We start from the raw sequence: 24836 nt of genomic DNA, 5'->3' as shown, positions 1-24836 counted from the left end.
TTTTAGATTTTGTACACCTCTCATACACAAGAGTGTATGTTATAAAATTTGTATGCCTTTTTTTCCTGTTAGTCTATTATCAGTTGTTTTAGTAGACTCAAGTTATCACATCTTAAACGTCTCTACATTTCCAAGAGTGGATATCCTTGTCTAATGTTGGGGAAAAATTTTTTTCACCATTAAGTATGATGTTAGTTGTTGGTTGTTTGCAGATGCTTTTTCACATATTGAGGAAGATGCATTCTATTCAAAGATTATTGAGTTTTTTTAGTCTCATTTGGCAAATTTTCAGTCATTATTTGTAATTTATTTTTCATTTCTTTTTCTCTCTCCTATCCCTCTGCTCTTCCAATTTTGCATATATTACCATGCTCAATGATGTCCTAGTTCCTCTGAGATTTTATTTTTTTAATGCCTTATTCTTTCTGTTCTTCAAATTGTAAAATGTATATATTGAACTACCTTCAATTTCATTGATTCTTTCGTGTACCAGCTCCAATCTACTGCACAGCTTCTCTAGTAATTTTTTTTTTACTTTGGTTATTTTACTTCTTTAGAATTTCCATTTTAAAATAGTTCCTAACTCTTTAATGATATTCTCTATTTAATAACTGTTTAGTATTATACCATTCTTTAATTATTCAAACATAGCTTCCTTTAGTATTTGCAACATATTTATTATAGGTTCTTTGAAGTCCTTTTGTGCAAAGTCCAACATCTAGCTCTTCTCAAAAACAGTTTTTGTTGCCCGATTGTACCTGTGTATGGGTCATATCTTCCTAATTCTTTGCAAGTCTCATTTTTTGTTGTTGTTGTTAAAATGAGAGTTTTTTTTTTTATAACATTTTGCAGCAACTCTGGATACTGATTCTTTTCCCCAGGGCTTGTAGCTATTATCATTTGCTTATTTGCTTTTTTGTTTGTGTTAGTGATTTGCTTGGATTAACTCTGTGAAGACTATTTCCCATCTAGTGTGGTCTCTGCTGATTCTGATATGATTGCTTTTTTCCATCTTTTTATATTTAAGCCTAATATTTTAGGGCTTGCCCCTGAGATAGCACAGTAGTTTTGTGATCAGATGCTCATTAGTCAGAATTTGTGTTGAAGATCCTTGAGTCAGTAATATTTTCACATACTACTTTTGAAACTGTATGTGTCTTGGAGCGTGCTTTCACAGTTTAGGGAGTTTATAATGAGAAAACAACTTTTATCTCAGAAATGTGAGGTTTTTTATTTTATTTTTTTAAATTATCAGGCCCAGGGGGGAGACATTAAAATGAGAAAACAGTTCTTCCCGTTTTTCCCCTGAGCTATGTATTTCTCACTTGACACTGTTTGCTATTGTCTTTAGTATCTATAAATTAAACTAATAGTGCCCTATCCAATACTTAAACCTACACTCTATGGCTTAGCAATGTATAGCCCATCATATCAGCGAGAGTCATATTGAAAATATTAAGCCTGTGTTTACCCTTTATTTGACAAAGGATCATTGATTAAAAAGTAAATTTAAACATTTTGGAATTTAAAAAAATTTCTGCTCTTACAAATCACACAAGATGTAAAAATGTGAATTTAATAATGAAATAAATGCTAAGGTAAATGTGGCCTTGTTATAACAGTTTATAAAACATTAGTGCACTTTGAGTCACTGCATTCCAGTACTACAGATTTTCAATCTTGATTATCATTATTTAGAAGAGAAATTTCCTACTGCAGTTATTATTTTACCTCCATCATCCCAAAAAGCAAAACAAACAACAAAAAAACAAAACACTGTGATTATCGGACCACATGTGAGATTAAATTCTGAAATAAAATATTTTCTTCAACCCTTCTGTGCTTTTCTGCTAAATGAAACACTTAATCATGCATATCTTTATAACTTTTTATATTAAAAAAGTTAAAAAAATTATCAAGATCTAAATTTTTATAATGTCAAATATCTGAAGTACTTCAAATTGTTGAAAGTTACCAAAATTCGAATAATGAAATTAAAAATGGAACATATTCAGTATATTAATGGCAAATTCCCAACTAATATTATATTTTGATTAATGACTAGGTAAATAATATATTCAATATTTAATATTTATTTGTTTTAAAAATATCAAACATAAAACGTATTTGAATAAGGCAATTTTCCACGCAGTATCTTCCTAGAGTGTTTTCAATATCTAATTAAATATATCATTAAATATGAAGTATCTCAAAACTTGCCTGTTAATTATCAAAAAGAAATCATTCATTGAAACTTACATGACAATGATATCTATTTTATTGACATGTATATGCAATAATAGATTTGTTACCTCAGAAAGGAAATCAAACAAATTCTGAAGGTTTAACATATTAATTGTGGAAATAGAAAGCAAATTAAGTACCTTCTTTTCAAAACTCCCGAGGCTGAAATGCTGAAAAACTATATGTACTAAATTATTTTTTTAATTTTTTTTATCTTGGATAGTATTACTAAATCTGTTTATTTCTAAAGAATGATTGAAACTGAGAATAACTATAAGAATGTAACATTAACTAATGTTTGTGGGAACAATGGAAACTGTGATTCCTAATAAATGTCATCATGAGCAAAAAATTGAGTATGTTACACTGATTGAAAAATTATTTGCATGATAGTAAATGTTCACTATAGTTGCAATTGCATTTCCTTACCACTAGTCTTAAAAGTACTTTTAGTTTAGCTTTGTTTTTGTATTTGAACTTGCAAAGATAGTTTTATAGATGCTATTGTTGGGAGAATATAATTGAAAACAAAACCTCTTCCAACCCAGAAGTCCCCTGTACAAAGGTAGTAGAAAAAGAAAATAGCTTTATAAAACAAAAACAAAAAAAAACTTAAACCAGAATGTGACCACCTCATAAAAAATCCTCCAAGACAGAAAGATATTTCACACTCTTATGTAGCCAAGTAAGTAAAATCAATTACATATATGTCTTTAAGATAATAATAACTAGCATTGAAGTAAGAGAACTTGATAGCACCATTTGTCACTTGGGGTTTATCATAGATTTACCTGGTAATTGGGGTACTAATCTTTGTTTGTTAGCTTTATTCATAGGAAAAATAGAATTCTCATATCTTTACGATAACAAGTATTTTTGCAACTTAGAGCAAGGTGTCCACCAAAGTTAGACTCTTACCCTCCTACAGAATCAGAGATAGGGAGATCTCTTCCCTGTGTTTACATTTCAAAGATATGGTTGCAGTGTCTTTGAGAAAGACATTCTTGGGTCTACAGCTGACAAAAGGCCTATCTAAATTTCAAAAGGGTTTTTGTACATACAAAAAGAGAGGACAATTTATTCACAATTTTAAGTTTTCTGAAGTATATAGTCTAAGAAAATGGAAGAGAAGGGAATCTCTTCTATTTATTTTCAATAGGTAGAATTACACCTTTATCTAGAATTTTGATTTGTCCTAACACCGTATAAGAAAAAATGTTTTCTTGAAATTTTCTGTGGTCTTAACATGCCCACTTAAAAACTGTATATTCCATAATTATTGCACAATGAAACTGATGTTTGATATGGTTTTGTTCTGTGTCCTCACCCAAACAACACCTTGAATTGTAATCTCCCTTATCCCCATATGTCAAGGGTAAGACCAGGTAGAGGTAATCTGATCCTGGAGGCAGTTTCCCCTGTGCTGTTCTCGTGATAAGTGATAGTGAGTGAGTCTCATGAGATCTGATGGTTTTAAAAGTGTCCCCAATTTCCCCTGCTTGTACCCATTCTCTCCCCTGCCTCTCTGTGAAGAGGTGTCTTCTGCCACGATTGTAAGATTTCTGAGGCCTCCCCAGCCATGTGGAACTATGAGTCAATTAAAGCTCTTTTCCTTATAAATTACCCAGTCTTGGGTAGTTCTTTATAGCAGTGTGAGAACAGAATAACACAGTAAATTGGTAGGCATTGCTATAAAGATACCCAAAAATGTGAAAGAAATTTTAGAACTGGGTAACAGGTAGAAATTGGAGCAGTTTAGAGGGCTCAGAAGAACAAAAAAAGATGTGGGGAAGTTTGGAACTTCCTAGAGATTTGTTGAATGGTTTTGACCAAGATGCTGACAGTGATGTGAACAATGAAGTACAGGCTGAGGTTGTCTCAGATGAAGATAAGGAACTTGTTGGGAATTGGAATAAAGGTGACTCTTGCTATGCTTTAGCAAAGAGACTGGAGGCATTTTGCCCCTGTGGTCAAGATATATGGAACTTTCAACTTGAGAGAGATGATGTAGGGTATCTGGCAGAAGAAATTTCTAAGTGGCAAAGCATTCAAGGGGAAGCAGACCATAAAAGTTTGAAAATTTACATCCTAATGATGAGATAGAAAAGAAAAACCCATTTTCTGAGAGGAAATTCAAGCCTGCTACAGAAATTTGCATAAGTAATGAGGAGATGAGTGTTAATCACCAAGACAAAGGGCAAAATGACTTCAGGGCATGTCAGAAACTTTCACAGCAGCCCCTCCCATTATAGGCCCAGAGGTCTGGGAGAGAAAAATGGTTTCATAGGCCATGCCCAGGGAACCCCTGCTCTGTCCAGCCGAGGGACATGGTGCTCTACATCCCAGGTGCTTCAGCCCCAGCCGTGGCTAGAAGGGGCCATGGTACAGCTCTGGCCATTACTTCAGAGGTGCAAGCCTCAAGCCCTGGTGGCTTCCACATGATTTTGAGCCTGTGGGTGCACAGAGGTCAAGAATTGAGATTTGGGAACCTCTGCCTAGAGTTCAGAAGATGTATGGAAACTCCTGGATGTCCAGGCAGAAGTTTGCTGTAGGGGTGGATCCCTTATGGAGAACCTGTGCTAGTGCAGTGCAGAAGGGAAATGTGGGTTTGAAGCCCCTACACAGAGTCCCTATTGGGGCACTGCCTAATGGAGCTGTGAGAAGAGAGCCACTGTCTTCCTGACCCCAGAATAGTAGGACCACACACAGCTTGCACCACATGCATGGAAAAGCCGTAGATACTCAATACCAGCCTGTGAAAGCAGCTGGGAGGGAGCTTGTAGCCTGCAAGGCCACAGGGACAGAGTTGTCCAAGGCCATCAGAGCCCACCTCTTGCATTAGCATGACGTGGATGTGAGACATGGAGTAAAGAAAGATCATTTTGGAACTTTAGGGTTTAATGACTGCCCTGTTGGATTTTGGACTTGCATGGGGCCTATAGCCCTTTGTTTTGGCCAATTTCTCCCATTTGGAATGTGTATATTTACTCAATACCTGTACCCCCATTGTAACTAGGAAAGAACTAACTTGTTTTTAGTTTTACAGGTTCAATGGTGGAAGGCACTTTCTTTGTCGCAGATGAGACTATGGACTTGGACTTTTGGGTTAATGCTGGAATGAGTTAAGAGTTTGTGGGACTCTTGAAAAGGCATGATTGTGTTTTGAAATGTGAGGATATGAGATTTGGGAGGGGCCGGGGCAGGATTATATGATTTGGCTGTGTCCCCATCCAAATCTCACCTTGAATTGTAATCCCCATAATCCCCACATGTCAAGGGCAGGACCAGGTGGAGGTAATCAGATCATGGGGGTGCTTCCCCCATGCTGTTCTGCTGATAGTGAGTTAGCCTCACAACATCTGATGGTTTTAAAAGTGCCTGGAATTTCTCCTGCTTGCCCTGATTCTCTTTGCTACTTCCCCGTGAAGAGGTGCCTTCTATCATGATGGTAAGTTTCCTGAGGCCTCCACTGCCATGCAGAAGTGTGATTCAATTAAGCCTCTTTTCTTTATTAACTACCCAGTCTCTAGTATTTCTTTATAGCAGCATGAGAACAAACTAATACAAAGTTATTTCTCTTTAAAAATAAAATAAGAAATATTTTTAAAGTACTTCTCTTCTTTCCAAGAACTGATTGGAATTCACTGATTTACCACAGTTCTTTGAAATTTTTTATGAAATGTGTGTTACTTTTATACTACATTTTTAAATAAAATTATTTTCCATTCTAACAACGGGAAGAAATTAAATATCTAAAAGGTCATTTGACCCTTTAAAAATTAGGCACTTATAAAACTTAAATTATTTGCCTTTGAAATTGCAATGATTTTTTTTTTTTTTGTATACTGGTCCAATTAATAATTAAAAGACAAGGATAGCTGACCTATACTATGTGTTAAACAGGTTTACCCTTGGGGAAGAAAAACTATTTAAATGTGGTTCCAAGAAGAATGTAAATGTTTGATACATAGCAAGAATGGCAAAAATGTAGAAACAATTGGCATGCCATTTTTTTTTAAAGAAGGCATACCAACTCCTTGTTTAGTAACTGACCTACAAGAATGTAAGAAAGAATAGGGTAGTGTCTTAGACTGTTTTGTGTTCCTACAGCAGAATGCCTGAATATGTGTAATTTATAAAGAAAAGAGGTTTATTTGGCTCAAGGTTTTATAGAGTAGGAAGTTCAAAGGTATGGTGCCAGCATCTGCTCAGCTTCTGGTGCTATGTCACAACATAGCAGAAGGTCAAACAGAAGCAGATACATACAAAGAGGGAAAACCCAAGGGGCATCCTCATTTTATAACAATTCATTCCCTGAGGAATTAACCCATTTCCAGAAGAACTAATCCAGGCTCTCCACAGTGAGAACTTACTCACTACCTTGAGAAGGCACCCAGCCATTCATGAGGAATCCACTTCCATAACCCAAAGACCTCTCACTAGGATCCACCTCCAACGTTGCCACACTGAGAATCAAATTTCAATATAAATTTTGGCAAAGACAAAACATGTTCAAACCATAGCAGGTAGTTAGCAAGTAGTACTATAAAATACTCTTTCCTTTTTCCTCTTTTACAACCCTTTCTTGGCTTTGAAAAAGTCAGTAATGTTAGTATTTGGGAGAGACACACATACACACACACACACACACAGACATTTTCTTTGTGATATAAATTAAACAGATTTTTTTTCTGGGGATATTCACTACTACAAAAATCAGCGCTTCAATTCTTCCCTATTCTTCTAGCATTCATTTTAGAAAAAAGAGATGACAAAAACTCTATTACATATGGCCCAACCTTTCTAGATTGGCCAAGAGTCTGCATTGTGGAAGCCTATTATCTTGTTTTGTTTTAAACTATCCTTTTAATATAATGTTATCATGGTATAACACTTTAGGTTAAACATGGTCAGGTGAGCCTAATTAAATTTTCAGAATAAGTCAGATCTTCATTTTATTTATTTATTTATTTATTGATATATATTTATTTTTTAACTTTTCATTCAGAGGGTATATGTGCAGGTGTGTTACCTGGGTATATTGCATGATACTGATGTTCGGGGTACAAATGATTTCTGTCCTTCTATTTTATTTTAATATGCTTTATTATCGAACATTTTTATTTTTTGAGATGTTTTGCTCTTGTTGCCCAGGGTGGAGTGCAATGGTGCAATCTCGGTTCACTGCAACCTCCGCCTCCTGCATTCAATGATTCTCCTGCCTCACCCTCCTAAGTAGCTGGGATTATAGGTGCCTGCTGCCATGCTCGGCTATTTTTTTTTTTTGTATTTTTAGTAGAGACAGGGTTTCAGCATGTTGGCCAGGATAGTCTCGAACTCCTGAGCTTTGGTGATCCACCTGCCCTGTCCTCTCAAAGTGCTGGAATTACAGGCGTGAGCCATTGGACCCAGCGAACAATTTTTATTATGTGAAAATCAACTAATTGTTAATGTAAAAAAGCATCTTTAACTGCTACAGCACTTTAATTTGGCATCTTTTGAGACAAATAAATTGAACAAACAAAATTAAATTTTACTAATGCTTAAGTTCTACATATTATCCCAGAGAATTTATTTTTAATTAAAAAAATGGAAAATCAGCTGATATCTACTGTATCAATTCTACTGTAACAAATTAATTGTTATATCCAAGGCTCACTATGTTTTTTAAGCTTCCTGATACTTCTTGGTTCTATTAGAAGGTAGAGAATTTGGTAATGTAGAAAGACTCAAAAGTATATTCCATAAAACTTATTATTTCCTTGACCTTATACTCTATATTTGCGAAAGGTATTTCAACAAATGGACACAGTAGTTTCTAAATAAAAGGAAAACATAATATCATTTTGTCAATGATAGATCAATGATACCATTCAAATTTACCACACTGAGTGTATTGCACTAGGGAAATTGTCTTAAAGAAACACAAATATTAACCCCATGTAAAAAATAAATATGTATTGCATTAATTGAAAATAATTGGAAAAGAAAAAAACTATAACCTATACTTTTTTCATTATGATTCTTTCACTGTGATTTTTAAACATTGCATTCAATAAGTTATCACTTTGGTTCAACAACAATTTTCATAAAATATGTTTATCCAGGATATATACCAGTCATTATTGTCATGTATTCTCTGAGAGAATTCAAAATAGAGTGGGTTAGGTTAATTTCTTATTGAGGAGGCTTCTGAAACTCTAATTAAATTTCAGGGAGAACAGCCAAAATTTCTGGCATGTGACCTATAGATGTAAATACACATTATCCTGAATAAAAGTATAATTAATTTTTTGAATTATAATGAAGATAAACAATTGAAAATAAAGCCAGTCATGCAGGGAAGACAATCTCATTAAATATTTATATTTCATTAATGTCAGCATTTTAAAATTTTCTCCTATTTCAATAAAAATTAAGTTCTTATTACTCTGCAGTAATAACAGCAATGGCTGAATTTGAGAATAAATGGCTTAGATGGTTACCCTTCAGTTTTATAAAACAGAGTTTCTATTTGTTTAAGTTTCTATATGAAAATATTAATGTGCAATGAATATTAGGCTAATGAACTGGTAGAAGTAACTTGATCATTTGACATAAATGCTTTATCTAAATATGTTTTGTTTTCTAATTATATAGAATTAGAGATAAAATCCATTATTTAAGAAAGACTAAGATCTTCAAGCACAGGCATGCAGGCAATTTTTACCTAGTTTTTCAAATGTAAAATCTTGTCAAAATGACTTTTAATACTTCTGTTGTTGGTTAATAGATAATTCCTGATTTCAGAAGCTAGTGTGCCTAATGAGATGATGGTTTCAAATCCATAGTTCAGCTGTAGTTATTGTTATATAAGGAAGATTGCATTCATTATAAAACATGTATATTATATATATCAGATTCTGGAAATAACAGCAAATAGAAATTAATCAAATTATTTTAATAGACAATATCAGGTAAAACTCCAGAGAAGTTGATATTGCACTTAGTTTCTCTCCCAATATTTGTGTACTCTAACCATCTCTGTCTTCTATTCCTCTTCATTCTGATTTATAAGGCTCTATTCTATCTTCCTCTACTCACTTCTGAGATCATCCATTCATAGCTTTAACTGTCAAAGCCATTGTGAATGATCTCCGAAGAAACCCAACTACTCTAAATTTTCACTTGTATGTTTACAGGAATTTCTAGAAGACTTCAGAAATCATCATTCTGAATTCTTCGTTTGCTTTGGGCAGCTATAGCAGAATACCTGAGACTGGGTAATTTATAATGAGTAGAAATTTATTTCTCACAGTCCGAAACTCTAAGATCTCATAGTCTGAAAGTTTAAGATCCAGGGGCCAGTATCTGGCAAGGGCCTTCTTGCTGCATCATTCCATGGCAGAGAGGGTGAAAGAGGGCCAAGCTTGTTCTTTCCAGTGGCACAAATCCTACCCATGTGAATGGAGTCCTCCTGGCCTAATTACCTCGTAAAAGTCACACTTCCTAATACTGTTACTTTGACAATTAAATTTCTAAATGAGTCTTGGACAGGACAAACATTCAAACCACAGAACTTTCCCTATACTTCAACGACAACATGAGAAAAACATAGAAACGCTTCTCAGCAAACCACCTTCCACTTCACAATTAGATGGTTCTATAAATGGCACTGCCATTCTTTATGTTTGTTCTTCCTTTAACAGTCCTTCTTTTTAATATGTCATTAAATCTTTTTAATATGTCATTAAATCTTATTCTGCCTAATGAATTCATTCCCCCATTTTTCTTTTTACTCCAGTCACCAATTTTCTAGGTCTTCTGCATCCTATGTTTTCCAAGTTGCTTTTCTCAATATTTCTTTTTCTGCTCTCATAAATACTCTATGTATGTAATTTAAATAAACTTTATAGAATATTCTACTTAAAAATAAATCGTTCATTAAAAATAACAATAAAAATTGTCATTTACTGAATAATTGTTATATTTCAAATACTGTAGTGGACATTAAAGTACATTATCATATTTAAATGTAACACTTTTGAATTGTTATTAATGCAATTTACAGATAAATTTGGCAGCCTACAAAATTCATGTAGCATATCCAAAACCGAGTTAATAATGAAAATCTGTTGATTACTCTCCCATAATGTGCATAGTCAAAGGGCTTTTTATTACCAACTATAGCAAATTCAGTGTTTTACTTGTAAAGTATGATTTTCAAAGAAATGTACGACTCTGAAGCAAACAGAAAGTGAACACACGCCAAAAGTTTTACTTAACTCATTAATTAATGAGGGAATCAGTAAGATTTCATGATGGTGCAAAGAGCATGACCGAAACTAATATATACAGACAATTTAACAAAGTCATGTTAAGATATATTTTCTGAAGCAGTTTGATGTCTACAAGGTCATGTATCTTTAGAGTTATCTCTTCCACTGGACAGAAATTACTTGTATCTCTGTTAGTTGAATATCCAGAAGTTAGCTAGGAACTTCCAAAAGTCTAAGAACTTTAATCAATAGTGATTAATGGCATAAGCGAAATACATTGCCCTAGACCAGCACAGAGAAATAAAATTATATTGCAAGCTGTACACATAATTTTGTTTTTTAGTAAACACATTTAAAGAAGATAAAATTAAGTTTAGTAGTATATATTTTATGTAAACTAATACATCTAAAATATTCTCATTTCACCATTTAATTAACATAAAAAGTTAAAAAGATTTATATATACCTTTTTTTACACTAAGTCTTACGAACCTACTATATATTTTAAGTAGAATCTCTTTATTAGGGCAAGTCATAAAGTACATAATAGCCACATGTGGTTAACTGGCACAGTGTGACCCCAAATCCTTGAGGTGCCTGTCCCCTTGTATGATATACCACCCCTCTTTTACGGCCTTGTTTTACAAGTTTTTGACAATTTATCTGGCAGGGAAAACTTTAACACCATCCATGAGGATGAAATTCATTTGTCTCTAATAATTACTTATCAGTCCTTAAAACTCAGGTCAACTCAATCCTGAAATATCACACAAGCCAGGCCAATTCTCACTGAACCTTTATCACTCATATTGTTCTTCCATTATGCTGATAAATTTTTGAGTGCTAACTGCTGTAAATGTATCATCTCATTTAATCCTTTCAATAGTCTCATGAGCTGAGTACAGTATTATTCCTATTTTACAGATGAGAAACACAAGGCAAAGAAGGTTAAGAAACTTGGCAAAGGTCACCAATGTAGCATGTGGCTGAGCTGGGATTTCAATCCAGCCACTGTGTCTCTAAATTTTTCTATTTCACTTTAATGCTTTAGGATACCACTCCAGCTAGTATTAACAGATGATTTTGTGGGCTTAGAGTGTGTTTATAATGAATGCTACATAATTTAGCCCTCACTTTTATATAACTATCATAGCTGAACCATTCCTCTTTTCCCTGTTTTATTACAAGCTCTATAAACACTAGGGTCATAATTTGTTTTCACCAACAGTAGGCATTGCCTAGACTAAGAATCTGCCAGAAAAATACGTGGATGCATATTATGGTTAAAGCTCCATACGATCTTCTTTAGAGCTGATGCTTACTTTGCCTACATTAAAATGTCAAATTATAACTTCACATCTGGCTGAGCTATGATCAGGGAAAACAAAACTTGCAAGGAAAATATGATTAAATAAGCAAATCAAGTTGTTCCAAAAGGCTATTAGTAAGAAAGAATCAAGAATATTGAGACCAACCGAAACTGGTAAGGACATTTTTCTTCCTGCTCTAAGGCCTATGCTTGATTTCTGATTGGTATGTGATCAAAAAGTTATTGAGTATGGCATACTAGAAAAGGGAAGTAAAGGAAATCAACAATGATAGAACTAAAGTGATTAAACTTAAACATACTGTTTCATTTAGCCATTACCTTTAAGCACACACATTGCTTCCGTCAGTTTTCACAATTTACTTAGTGTCTAGAGAACATCGATTACCACATTTTTATAGTACTAATGGATTTTCCAATGTTGGAACTCAGAAAACAGTACCCCAAAATGAAAGCCTTAGAAGCAGCCTCAGAAGCTAAAGCTTTTCTCTAACCTTCTCCTGACCTCCTAACTGTCAATCCCATTCTTCCCCCAGGCTAGCCATAGAAACTAGAATCCCTTTTTCCACAGCTAGTCAGAAACCAGAACCCCTTTTTCACAAAGCCCACTGTAAAATCTAAAAATATTACTTTAACTTTCCCTCTGCATTCCTGTGTAAAAACTGGCCATAAAGAAACTATATGACCTAACTTTATCACTGTAGTTCATAACGCCCCTATTCCAGAAAGTGTCCTGCCCCATACCCAGAAGGGAAGGATGCTGCACAGAGAGGCCAAGGAGAATCTGGAAGGACAGGTCCTGCTGGGTTTCAACACTCAAGTCTATCAGCATTAGATCATATCCTTATTGTCCAGTCATATTTCTACACAACTGTCCATACTTTGTTGAAACAAAGCATAGAAATGAACAATTTTCCCTGTATCTTTCTGTCCTGATTCTAAAGGTTCCTCTGTGCACATTAAATAAATTTGTAGGATTTTTCTCCTATTAATCTGCCTTTTTGGTGATTTTTAGCAAAACTTCAGAGGGAAAGAGGAGGCTTTCCGTCAGCCCCAACACCAACAAAAGCAACTCTGCTTTCTAACAGCTTCTATTAACTTCAAGTAAATGAATAGCAAAAGGAAAATTGTAATATAAAAATATTTGGCAAATATATTTGAACCAGATACTATATGGACACGTGGAAGATTTTTTGCTTTGTAATACCTTAGAAAAAAATAGAGCAATGTAACCAATGATTTATTCTTTGTGATTGCTAATGCACACTGGATGGGTAGTTTCCAAGGGGGTCAGTATTTCTGGAAATCTTTACTTTTTGAAAAATGTGGTACATCCATCCTCACAAATTTTAAATTTAAATATTTTTGTTCATAGCCTTGTATAGGTGTACTTACCTACATTAATGAGCAATTTACTAGAACAGAGATTTTGTCTGTCTGTTTCTTTTTTCTTTTTTTTTTTTTTTTTGAGACAGAGTCTCGCTCTGTCACCCAGGCTGGAGTGCAGTGGTGCGATCTCGGCTCACTGAAAACTCTGCCTCCCGGGTTCCTGGGTTCACGCCATTCTCCTGTCTCAGCCTCCTGAGTAGCTGGGACTACAGGCATCCCCCACCACGCCCGGCTAATTTTTTTGTATTTTTAGTAGAGACGGGGTTTCACCGTGTTAGCAGGATGGTCTCAATCTCTTGACCTCCTGATCCGCCCACTTTGGCCTCCCAGAGTGTTGGGATTACAGGCATGAGCCACGGCACCCGGCCTGGAACAGAGATGTTTTAAATACAAATTATTAAAGTAAATGCAGGTGTTTGAATGTTTCTGCCAAAACCTATATATATATGTATATTTAGAGTTCTAAAAAAAAGTTTAGGTAGAATTATTTTGTCTGAAAATAGTTACTTCTTCCATTACCGAATACACATATATACATTCATATATATATACAATATATGTATTATGTATATATTGTGTGTGTGTGTGTGTGTGTGTGTGTGTGTGTGTATATAATAGTTCTAGAAAGTAACTTCTTGTGAAAAGGAGACTTTAAGTTTCTTCCTAGTAATTTTGCCAGTGGCAATTAGATACTTTGATATACAGGGACAAAGTAGTTTATTTTCAAGATTACACTTTTACGAGTTTGTGATTCTAGCCATCTTCCAATACTAGTGTATTAATTTTATATTTCTAAATTTTTGATTGACTATGTAGTGTGAGTTTATTTTACATTAGTGGACAACTTTTAAAAAATAAAAAAATATATTGTTTAACATTAGTTTTAGAATGATAGTTTTCATGCAGAATTAGCTCCTTAGCCAGAAGTTTTGTGGCTTTTTTTTTCCTTCAGGCAATAACTTCTATTCTAGGCATTATATCTGAGATTATGATGCCAACTGTATTAATAGCTGATATTTCTTTTCTCTTAAAAATCTTGGAACACAAATGCAGTTACTTTTCCATTACTGACTACTCATTTGATCATTTTATACAATATTACTTGAAACACTTAAGACCTATAATAAAGCTCAAGAATAGAGGAGATCAAAATGAATTATACATAGCAAATTGCTTATTTTCTTGAGATTTTTACGAACGTTTCCAATGTGACCTTCTCTGTAGATGTAAAAGTAACACTCACAAATCTGGAATAGTCTTTACCTCAAGGGAAACATGTCAAAAAATATTATGTGTGAAGTTTAGCTTGGCTTTAGAAATCTTATAAAGTTTCAGAGTTATAGATTTTATTTCAGAAAATAATCAATTTTTGGTCTAGTTTTCTTCAATCTGATGTATTCTGTTTTTCCAACACTGCACATAATATATGTCATGTACCCACATTTTGAGTTAAGGAAAAGTTCTTGAGCATTTTATTTTAATTGTGGAGAATATTTTTAATGATGACATTTTAATAAAAATAAGTGGCTCTCATTATACTTATTTTTTAAAGAAAACTTACTTATTATTTATTATTTCAACACACATCTCTTCTACTCCCTTGGCTCCATTTTTCCAAGAAGTTGAAGATACAAGTAACTAAAGATCCAGAGATACTGAAGTCAAAATTTAATATAATTTTATTGTATTTTATAATAAAATTTGACTTTTTTAAATGATGCTTTTAAAGTTATAGCATAGCTATGATTCTGTTTTTTAAGAAGGTAAAATTCTTTTGTCTGTAAATAGCTAATTCCTTCAAATTCTTCAATATTACAGACACATTCATGGGAGTTATGAATATAAAAGTGAAGAATGTTTTTAACAGATGGTTGCTGCAGCCTCTAATCCTTATTTAGAGTAACCTCTCTACTATAATTTAGAGCTGAATCTGTTGAGAAAGTGATCATTCAAACCCTTGTTTTGCTTGTAAGACAAAGCACTGAGCATTGAAGGAGGAAGCATTGAGATTTCGAAATTTACAAAATTCTAAAATTAAACAAATAAATGTATTCAGAGTGACTCATGTGTTTCTCATAGACTGAGTTTATGTGTTAGAGAAAAATGTGGGTAGTATTCCTACACTACCCACACTCTTCTGTAACATCAAAGACATTCTAAAATGAGAAATTGGTGTGGGAAGTAAGTTTATACTTACATAGGTGTGCTGTACTTATATAGTCTTGTGTATAATAACTGGCTTTACTTCCATCATTGTTTTTTAAAAGCAAAAAGAACATTTTGAACTAATTCCAGTGGTTGAAACCTAAAAGTAATTTAGTTCTTTACTAAAAATATAAGTTGTAATTCCAGCACTTTGGGAGGCCAAGGTGGGTGGATCACCTGAGAACAAGAGTTTGAGAACAGCCTGGCCAATATGGCTACTAAAAATACAAAAAATTAGCCAGGTGTGGTGGCAGGCACCTGTAATCCTAACTATTTGGGAGGCTGAGGCAGGAGAATCGCTTGAACCTGGGAGGCAGAGGTTGCAGTGAGCCGAGATCGCGTCATTGCACTCCAGTGTGGGCAACAAGAGTGAAACCCCATCTCAAAAAAAAAAAAAAAAAAAACAATTAAGTTGTAATATTGAAAATATATAGGGAAATGATATAAAATAAATTCTGACTTCACAAAACAAATGCCATTACCCCTAGTACAGTGGCCTAATTATTATATGAATAAGTTTCAGGTTATTGCAACATTTATAAAGTTTAAATAAACATGTTGTTTTGATTTAACAAATAAAAACAAAAATGTCAGTTTTGGCTCTGACATAAAATTGCTTTTTGATCTTGGCCAAGTCAAAAAACATCTCATTTCACTTTTCTCATTAAAAACGTGATAATAATAGTTCCACTTATTATTTATTTATTTATTTATTTATTTATTTATTTTTGAGCTGGAGTTTCACTCTGTCCCCAGGCTGGAGTGCAGTGGTGCGATCTCAGCTCACTGCAACCTCCGCTTCCCAGGTTCAAGTAATTCTCCTGCTTCAGCCTCCCAAGTAGCTGGGATTATAAGTGCCTGCCACCATGCCCGGCTAATTTTTGTATTTTTTGTAGAGGCAGGGTTTCACCATGTTGGCCAGGCTGGTCTCGAACTCCTGACCTCAGGTGATCCACCTGCCTTGGCCTCCCAAAGTGCTGTGATTACAGGCATGAGCCACCGTGCCCGGCCTCGTTCCACTTATTTTTAATGGCTATAAATGTACTTATCAAACAAGGGCCCCAGGGGAAGGTCCCAAAGCCCCATGGGATTTTGTGCTGACAATGATGATTGTAAACACCAATGATAAGACTTTCTGTATAGTATGTAATTTTATAAGCACTAACTCAAATTTTATGAGGTAGATTTTATTATTATTATTATAGAATATGAGTAAACCAGAGTTTCTCCATAGCAGCATTATTGATATTCTGGACGGGATAATCCCTTGTTGTAGGGGGCCATCTGTGCACTGTAGAATGTTTAAAAGCTTCTTTGACCTCCACCTACTCAATGCCAATAGTTCACCTCTCTCCTCATGCCTTATTTATGACAACCAAACTGTCTGTAGATATTGGCAGAGAACCCCTGATAGGCAAAATTACCTTTAGTCCTGTACCACAGGAGTAAAGTTCATTCTAAAAGCGTACCAGAGATCTGTTAGATTTCATTGGTGTAACATAAAAACACTCAGACATACATATTTTTTTAAATTTCAATAGAATGCAATAAGAAGCTTAACAGTATCTTTCTTTAACCCAGGTTAACATTAAATAGAACAATGAATAGGTATCATGAAACAATTTAAATAAGTTTTTAGAAAAGAGAAAAAGAGAAATAAATTTGATAAAAGTGAATCAGACTAAATTTACATTTGTTCAAATGATTATACAAGTTCCTCAACCAACATTCTCCAAGATGCAAAATTTGCCCTGCAAAACAATGCTTGATGAAACAAATTTGAAGCTCAGGGCAAAGGATGATGAAATCATCTTAGATGCCTGAGCAACTTTTTAAATACTGAGGCGTCAAACTTTCCTGGGCCTAATAATTGCTTGCAAACCATTTTATATACATAAATTCCCAGTTGTCACTCCTAGAAAATTTGATTCAATAGATTTGAAGTGGGATTCAGAAATTAGCACTTTAAAAGTACTCTAAAAAATTCTTATGCACCACATTTTGAGAAACTCTCAAATTGCACATTAAAAAGCCCTGAGAATAGAATTTATTGAGAATATTCTATTAAATAACCCCAAAGCTGAAGTTGAACCTCTGTTAAATATCAAAATGGCTCATGTGTAGTGTTTTGGTCACTGTATACTCTTAGTACAAGAGATTCTTAGTCCATATGTGAATCAATGTGTGTACTTATATTTTTGGAAGTGTTATATAATTCCATTTACTGGATTATTTTTCCCTCTTTCTTTCAATGGATGAGCACATAGTCCAAAACCTCCTTCATACTTCATAATTTCTTCCCTACAATTCTACTCCTTGTCTATTTTGAGATGTTCCTCTATCACTCCTGCTTATGGTTATTATTTTAAAAAAGGGGGTTTATTTTTACCTCTGAGCTGTCATTTTTTTTATCCTAATGCTACTTCCCCCCCCATTTTTCTTCCCTAAAAAATCAGTATATAAACAAATGAATCTATAACATTTAACTCATGCAAAATAGACATAAAAGAACTGTAGAACAGTGAGGAAGCACTATACATTACCATTACTTATTCTGTGAGTGTGGTTTTTACCAATAAGAATCCACTAATAAGAGCTATAAACTAGTCCATTTATTGGTCTAAATTATTTTTAAAAATCTGTCAAAAACAGACTTTATGATGGTTGCCACTGAATATCCATTTGCAAACCATGAGTTTAAATTTGTAAAAATTGTGCTCACACACACAGTTAAAAAAAAGTTTACTTTTGAATACAGCCCTTGAAATTTGAGACAATCTGTAATGTACCCAATTACCTCTAGAACTGAAAAAAAAATAGTCATATAAAATTACTGCAAATATTGAATAGAAACTCCTTGGCAAAAAAAAAAATGTTTCTGAAATAGGGAAGCTAGAACTTCATTTCAGTCGTTCCTCCAATATAGTACTTATTTATTTTGCATCAATATTTTACAATTAAATATGCTTAAAACTAATAAATAATAAATAACCAAATGGTTATAATTTATGAGAACAGTTACAGAATGCATCATCAATATTATTATTACTGTCAGCTAATATTGATTAGTTCATAGTGAAAACATTGCCTATTTTTATATTCTCATAAAAAGCCTATCTTATTTGTTTGTCAAAACCAAGTAATCAGCTAAATTCTATGCTCATTTATTTTGGCTTCAATATAATTTGTCAGAGTAAAAAGAACAAAGAGATTGGTTGTCTGATAGTCTAGGTTTTGAGACAAACTGTAGAACACAAACTGTGTCATCTTAGGCAAGGCATTTGATGTTCATTCACAATTTTTAGATAATAATAAAGTACTTGTCTATTGACAATATTGCACAAATACTTAGTCACTATATTATATATGAAGCCAAAAATGCTTTCCAAATAGAATATATTAGTAAGTTTTACTTTAATTTTACTGATTAGTTCTAGGTTTCTGCTAACTGAAAAACAAAACGCATTTTATTGTTAAAAGCCTTTCTGAAAACCATCTAACCCCAAGAACACAAGTTATTTTGTTGAACCCAAATATTAATGATGAACATTATTCCCCATTAGTGATTAAACCATTAAGTCTTTCAATTAATTACTTTATATTTTATGTTACCCAAATCAAACATAATATTCTAAATAATATAACACTTTATTATGAAACTTTTTTAAAGAAAAATAATATTTATTTTGTGGTTGCATTTTTAAAACTGCAAAAAATAATGTGTTTTATGTGAAAGTTGTTAAGAGAAGTACTAAAATATTTTGAGAGTATCTTATTTTATTTTATTTTTGAGACGGAGTTTCACTCTTGTTGTCGGGCTGGAGTGCAATGGCACGGTCTCTGCTCACTGCAACCTCCACCTCCTGGGTTCAAGCGATTCTCCTGCCTCAGCCCCCAAGTAGCTGGGATTATAGGCACCTGCCACCATGGTGGCCAATTTTTTTGTTTTTGTATTTTTAGTAGAAATTGGGTTTCACCATGTTGGACAGGCTGGTCTCAAACTCCTGATATCACATGATCCTCCTGCTCCGGCCTCCCAAAATGCTGGGATTACAGGTGTGAGCCACTGTGCCTAGCCAAGAGTATTTACTCATAATATATTTAGAAGTAAAGAAAAAGATAAGGAGACAGTGTTTTGGACAATTTGCAAAGGAACTATCCCTGCCGGTGGTAGGGAGTGGAGGATTTCAGAAAAGAATGTGTACCTCAGCGATAGCTATTAGGACAAAACTTAGCAATATAGATATAAGATTTTTGTGTTTTATTATATTATTAATATTTGACATATAACTATACTTAACAATTATTAACATTCCAAAGATAATAAGAATACTTTATTTTTGTTTTTTGTTTTTTGTTTTTTGAGATGGAGTTTTGCTCTGTCGCCCAGGCTGGAGTTCAGTGGTGCAATCTCGGCTCACTGAAACCTCTGCTTCCCAGGTTCAAGAGATTCTTGGGCTTCAGCCTCCCAAGTAGCTGGGATTACAGGCGTGTGCTGCCACACCCGGCTAATTTTTTATGTTTTTAGTAGAGATGGTGTTTCACCATATTAGCCAGGAAGGTCTCAATCTCTTGACCTTGTGATCCACCCACCTTGGCCTCCCAAAGTGTTGGGATTACAGATGTGAGCCACCATGCCCGGCCTACTTTATGTATTTTTTAAGAAAGAAGAAAAATAAAATTTTATGAAAAAGAATTTTTAAATCACAGAAATTTCTCTATTTTGAAAGGTCAGTAGCTTACAATTCATTAAGGAAAATTCTCAGTAGAAATCTTTAATATTTTTTCTTAACTGAATCTTCTATTCTCTGAAACCTTCCCTCACAGCCTAGGTAAAAATTTAGCATCCAGAGAGAATTAAATCTGAAAATGAAATTACAGATTTGACTTTTGACTAAGAAAACTAAGTATGAAGTGATTCATAGAATTCTATGTTCCATGAAAAATTAAATCATCTTAGGGTGCAGGGATAATTTTTCATGAGTAGTTGAAAAACTGCTCCATTTTTATATTCATGGGCAAAAGTTAACGATCACATTCAATATAAGGAGTCACAGAAGCATAACTTCCACCATTATTGTTATACAGTTATATATTGAATGCTTATACTGTGCTACCTACACTCAGATTTATATCTATGTATCTATAACTCTATTTTAGCCTATTACTTTTCAGTTAATCCCTATGAGGAATATGTCATAGATTAGAAAGCCAAGACCTTCTTCCAAGGTCATACAGCATATAGAAGACAGAAGTATACTTTGAATCTTTTATCTCTTTGCTTTGGAAAGCCTTCATTTATTCTATACATATTTATTGTTTGCCCTTTGTGTTCCGGCTGCTTTTTGTTCTAGAAGCAAACTAGAGAAGAAGATGAGAAATCTATTCTGCCCAGCCTTCCCTTCATGCTAGTTGTTTTCCTGGTATTCTCAAGATTTTTGTTAAAATGTGCAGTCAAATCTACTTCCCCATTTGTTGCAATGAGGGCAGTACCAACTGTTGTGATAAGCACATCCTGCCAGGGCAGCTCATGGCTGAGGTCCATCCTTCCTGACTTCCAGTTTAGAAGTCTTTTTATCACACAACAAAATAGCAAAGCAGAATTTAACATAGTTTTAACATACCGTTAATTCACAGAGTATATAATTTAGGCTTCCAAAGAGGTACATTTACTTTTGAGCCTCTAGGACACTCCTGTCCTGCCTCTGTAATATGGGGAGAAATAAAGTTTATTTTTATGTATTTATTTTAATTTTGAGACGGGGTACCGCTCTGTCATCCAGGTTAGTGTGCAGTGGAGTGGCATACTGTTAATTCACAGAGTATATAATTTAGGCTTCCAAAGAGGTACATTTACTTTCGAGCTTCTAGGACACTCCTGTCCTGCCTCTGTAATACGGGGAGAAATAAAGTTTATTTATTTTATTTTTATTTTGAGACAGGTTACTGCTCTGTCATGCAGGTTGGTGTGCAGTGGAGTGAACATGGCTCACTGCAGCCTCAACCTCCTTGGATCAAGTGATCCTCCCACCTTAGCCTTCTGAGTAGCTGGGACCACAGGTGCATGCTCGGCTAATTTATTTTTATTTTTTTGAAAAGACAGGATTGCCCTGTGTTGCCCAGGTCGGTCTCAGACTCCTGGGCTCAAGAGATCCTCCCACCTCAGCCTCTTGAAGTGCTAGGATTACAGGTGTGAGCCTCTGTGCCTGACCTGAAGTTGATTTTTTCGCGCAGCTCTCTTGACAGGGATACTGATCATGGCTGTCAACATGACCTTGTGGCTGCACTCATTGACTTTCAGGACAACCAGCATAAAGAAATCACCCATATGTGTTCAGTTAATTTTTTATGTATTGGCAAGGTGCTATATACAACCCTGTGATAAGTTCACAGCTGGTTTAATTAAAGCACAACACACGTAGGAACAGTTTCTACTTGATTCACAAACACACAAAAAGATATATAGCTAGTTTAAACACTGCAGTATTGCCTAAAATCTCAGTATTATCTCTTGCAAATAAGATAAAGTGAAGAAAAATAACAATCACAACATCTATATAGGATTTTCTGATATTACAATAGCCAATAATAAGAAACATTTTACAGATATGCTTACTTGATCTCAATAATCTGAAATTCTTTGATGCAGTAAAAGAACATTTATTATTAGACTCTCTTAAGAAAAACAAAACTGAAAATACTCACATGAGAAATGATTCTACTTGTTTTTACTTCTATTTTGAACTCCCTCCTCTTATAACTTTGCAACTGTAAAGTTCAAAAAGAACAAAATTAACTATGAAGTTAAAATGAGATAGCACATATTAAAGACCCATGACAATGGCTTCTATGTAACAAGTGCAGAATACATGTGAGCATTTTAACATCTCTTTATCATTAAATGTTGGTGATTTTTCTACCCAACTCTTAAGAACAAATTTGATTCATCATTCTATAAAATTTCAAAGTAAAGGAAGCACAGCCGTTTGAGGGAAGAGAAAACACTGATTTTCACTGTTTAAGTCAAATTCTAAACCTAAAGCAAAGCCTGTTTATATAGGTAATACTGTGTGCAGAAAACATGACTAACCTCAATTAAAAAAAAATAAAGGAGAAAAGTACAGCAATTTGTACCTTTTGCTGGCAATTCTTTAAAATAGAAAAAAATGTGACTTTTTGATTTCAATACATCAAAACTCAAATAAAAACTAAAAATAAAACATGTATATTAGACAATAAAAATGTACTAATCTTCTCTACAGAGTATTTGAATTTTATAACAACCAGTTTATTTTCATTAAACAGAGGTAAGGAATAGAAGAACCCTTTAAAAATATGGCAATAGCAGGACTGGATACATTTGCTGCTCATAATAAATCCTGAGTTGTCAGTAGGTAGAAATACTGTATTTATTTTTGTGTGAATATATTACAAAAATGTTTGTACCTGGTTTTTCTTTTTTGGCATGAGATACACATTTACTTTAATTGGCGTCTTTGATAAAGCTGATCAATATTTTATATTTAATATCTTAACACTTTGTGGTTTTTCATAGGTGTAGTAGTTTACCATGGCTGCCATAATAAAATACAACAGACTGGATGACTTAAACAACCGAAATTTATTTTCTGTCACTTCTCCAGGCTGAAAGTCCAAGATTAAGGTGCCAGCAGAGTTGGTTTCTCCGGAGGTCCGTCTCCTTGCTTCACAGATGGCCACCTTGTCACTGTGCGCTCACATGGTCTCTTCTCTGAGTGTGTGTATCCTTGGTGACTCTTCCTCTTCTTATAAGGATATCAGTCCTACTGAACTGAAAACTCTGCCCTTATTATCTCAGTTAAAATTAATTACCTCTTTAATGGGCCTATGTCTAAATATAGTCACACTCTGTGTTAAGGCTTCAACATAGTAATTTTTACTGTTGTTCGGTTCATAAGCATGGAAAAGGTAGAAGAAATTATATTTTCAAATGCTAGTGGGTGGATATACAATAAAAGATTATCCTTGCCCAAAGAAATGTGTGAATCTTTTTTCCTTAAGGTCCTTGGTGATAACATCTGAGCCCATGAAATGTTCTGCCTCCTAATACTGTCTTCATATACTAGGGGGTACCTGAGTAGACATGCCAGATAGTCCATGCTGACAGTGTGATTTATGGTGGGGGCTTTGAATTTAGGGTATCAGCTTGACCTTTGGAGGAGCTAGAGAATAATGTTACAAAGGAGTTTAGTCAAAATGAAGGGCATAATCCTCCAGACTGCTAAGTCTTCCCAAGACTTCTGACTCAAACTGCAAATTTAGGGGTTTTCCCAAACTACCTAAGGTTCAACAATTTGCTCGGCTTAACATGTTTCCCTTAAAACTATTGTACTTGTGGTCACATTTACTACAGGAAAAGGATACAAATTGGAAACAATCAAAGAAAGAGACACATGGGGCAAAGTCTGGGAGAATTCCAAATGCAAAGTTTCCATTGTCCTCAGGGATGCATTATTTTTCTGGCATCAATGTGTGGCAATATACATGGAGTATTGCCAACTCAGGAAGCTCATGAGAGCTTTGGTATCCTGAAATTGTGTTGATACTTTATTATCTATATATGATTGATGCATTTGTTCAAGGGATTGAACTCAATTTAACTGGCCCCTCTCACCAACCCTTAAAATCAACCTGATATGTGACCCAAACCCCCAAACCTCTAATTGTATTGTTGGTCTTTCTGGCATGGCCAGCCCCAACTCTGACTCATCTTGTTAGCATAAACTACGAGATGTGGGTCAAATATCTCACCATAAATAGCAAAGGCACTCCTATCACTCAATTCCAAGTGTTTATCTAAATAACAATATCTCCTATAAGGTTAAATTCCTTCCTTCACATAACATCAGACATATGGATAGTCAACCACGTCTCAGTGACCAACTCCCAATGAGCAGCCTGGATTCCAAGGCCCAGATGATCTTCCCTGATTGCTAATGCTCAGTGATTTGTTGCCAAACATGGCTGCTGAGAAAAGTAGGCACTCTACATACTCCACTGGAAGAGAACAACATCAAATTCCATGCCTGGTCTTTCCTGCACCCTATTTTATGTGTCTCTTTCCTTTGATGATTTTAATCTATATTATTTCACTTTTATAAAATGCAATTTTGAGTTTAATGATTTTTTGAGTTTTTGGAGTTCTTATAATGAATCATTAAACCTGAGGCTGATTTTGGGGACTTCCAGAACACATGACACTATTTTGAGGATGTGGACAACATTGAAAACCATCACTATACATTTTTTTGTTTGCATCAATGTGTGGCCTGCCCTTATTATAATAGCCTTATAATATTATACTTATAATGCCCTTATTATAAGTTTGTTCGGGTCACAAAAACCATAATTCTACTAATTATTTTATTGCATCA

The sequence above is a fragment of the Nomascus leucogenys genome, chromosome 11, assembly GCF_006542625.1.
Source record: "Nomascus leucogenys isolate Asia chromosome 11, Asia_NLE_v1, whole genome shotgun sequence".
NCBI lineage: Eukaryota > Metazoa > Chordata > Mammalia > Primates > Hylobatidae > Nomascus > Nomascus leucogenys.
Note: the sequence above shows the minus strand (reverse complement) of the source record.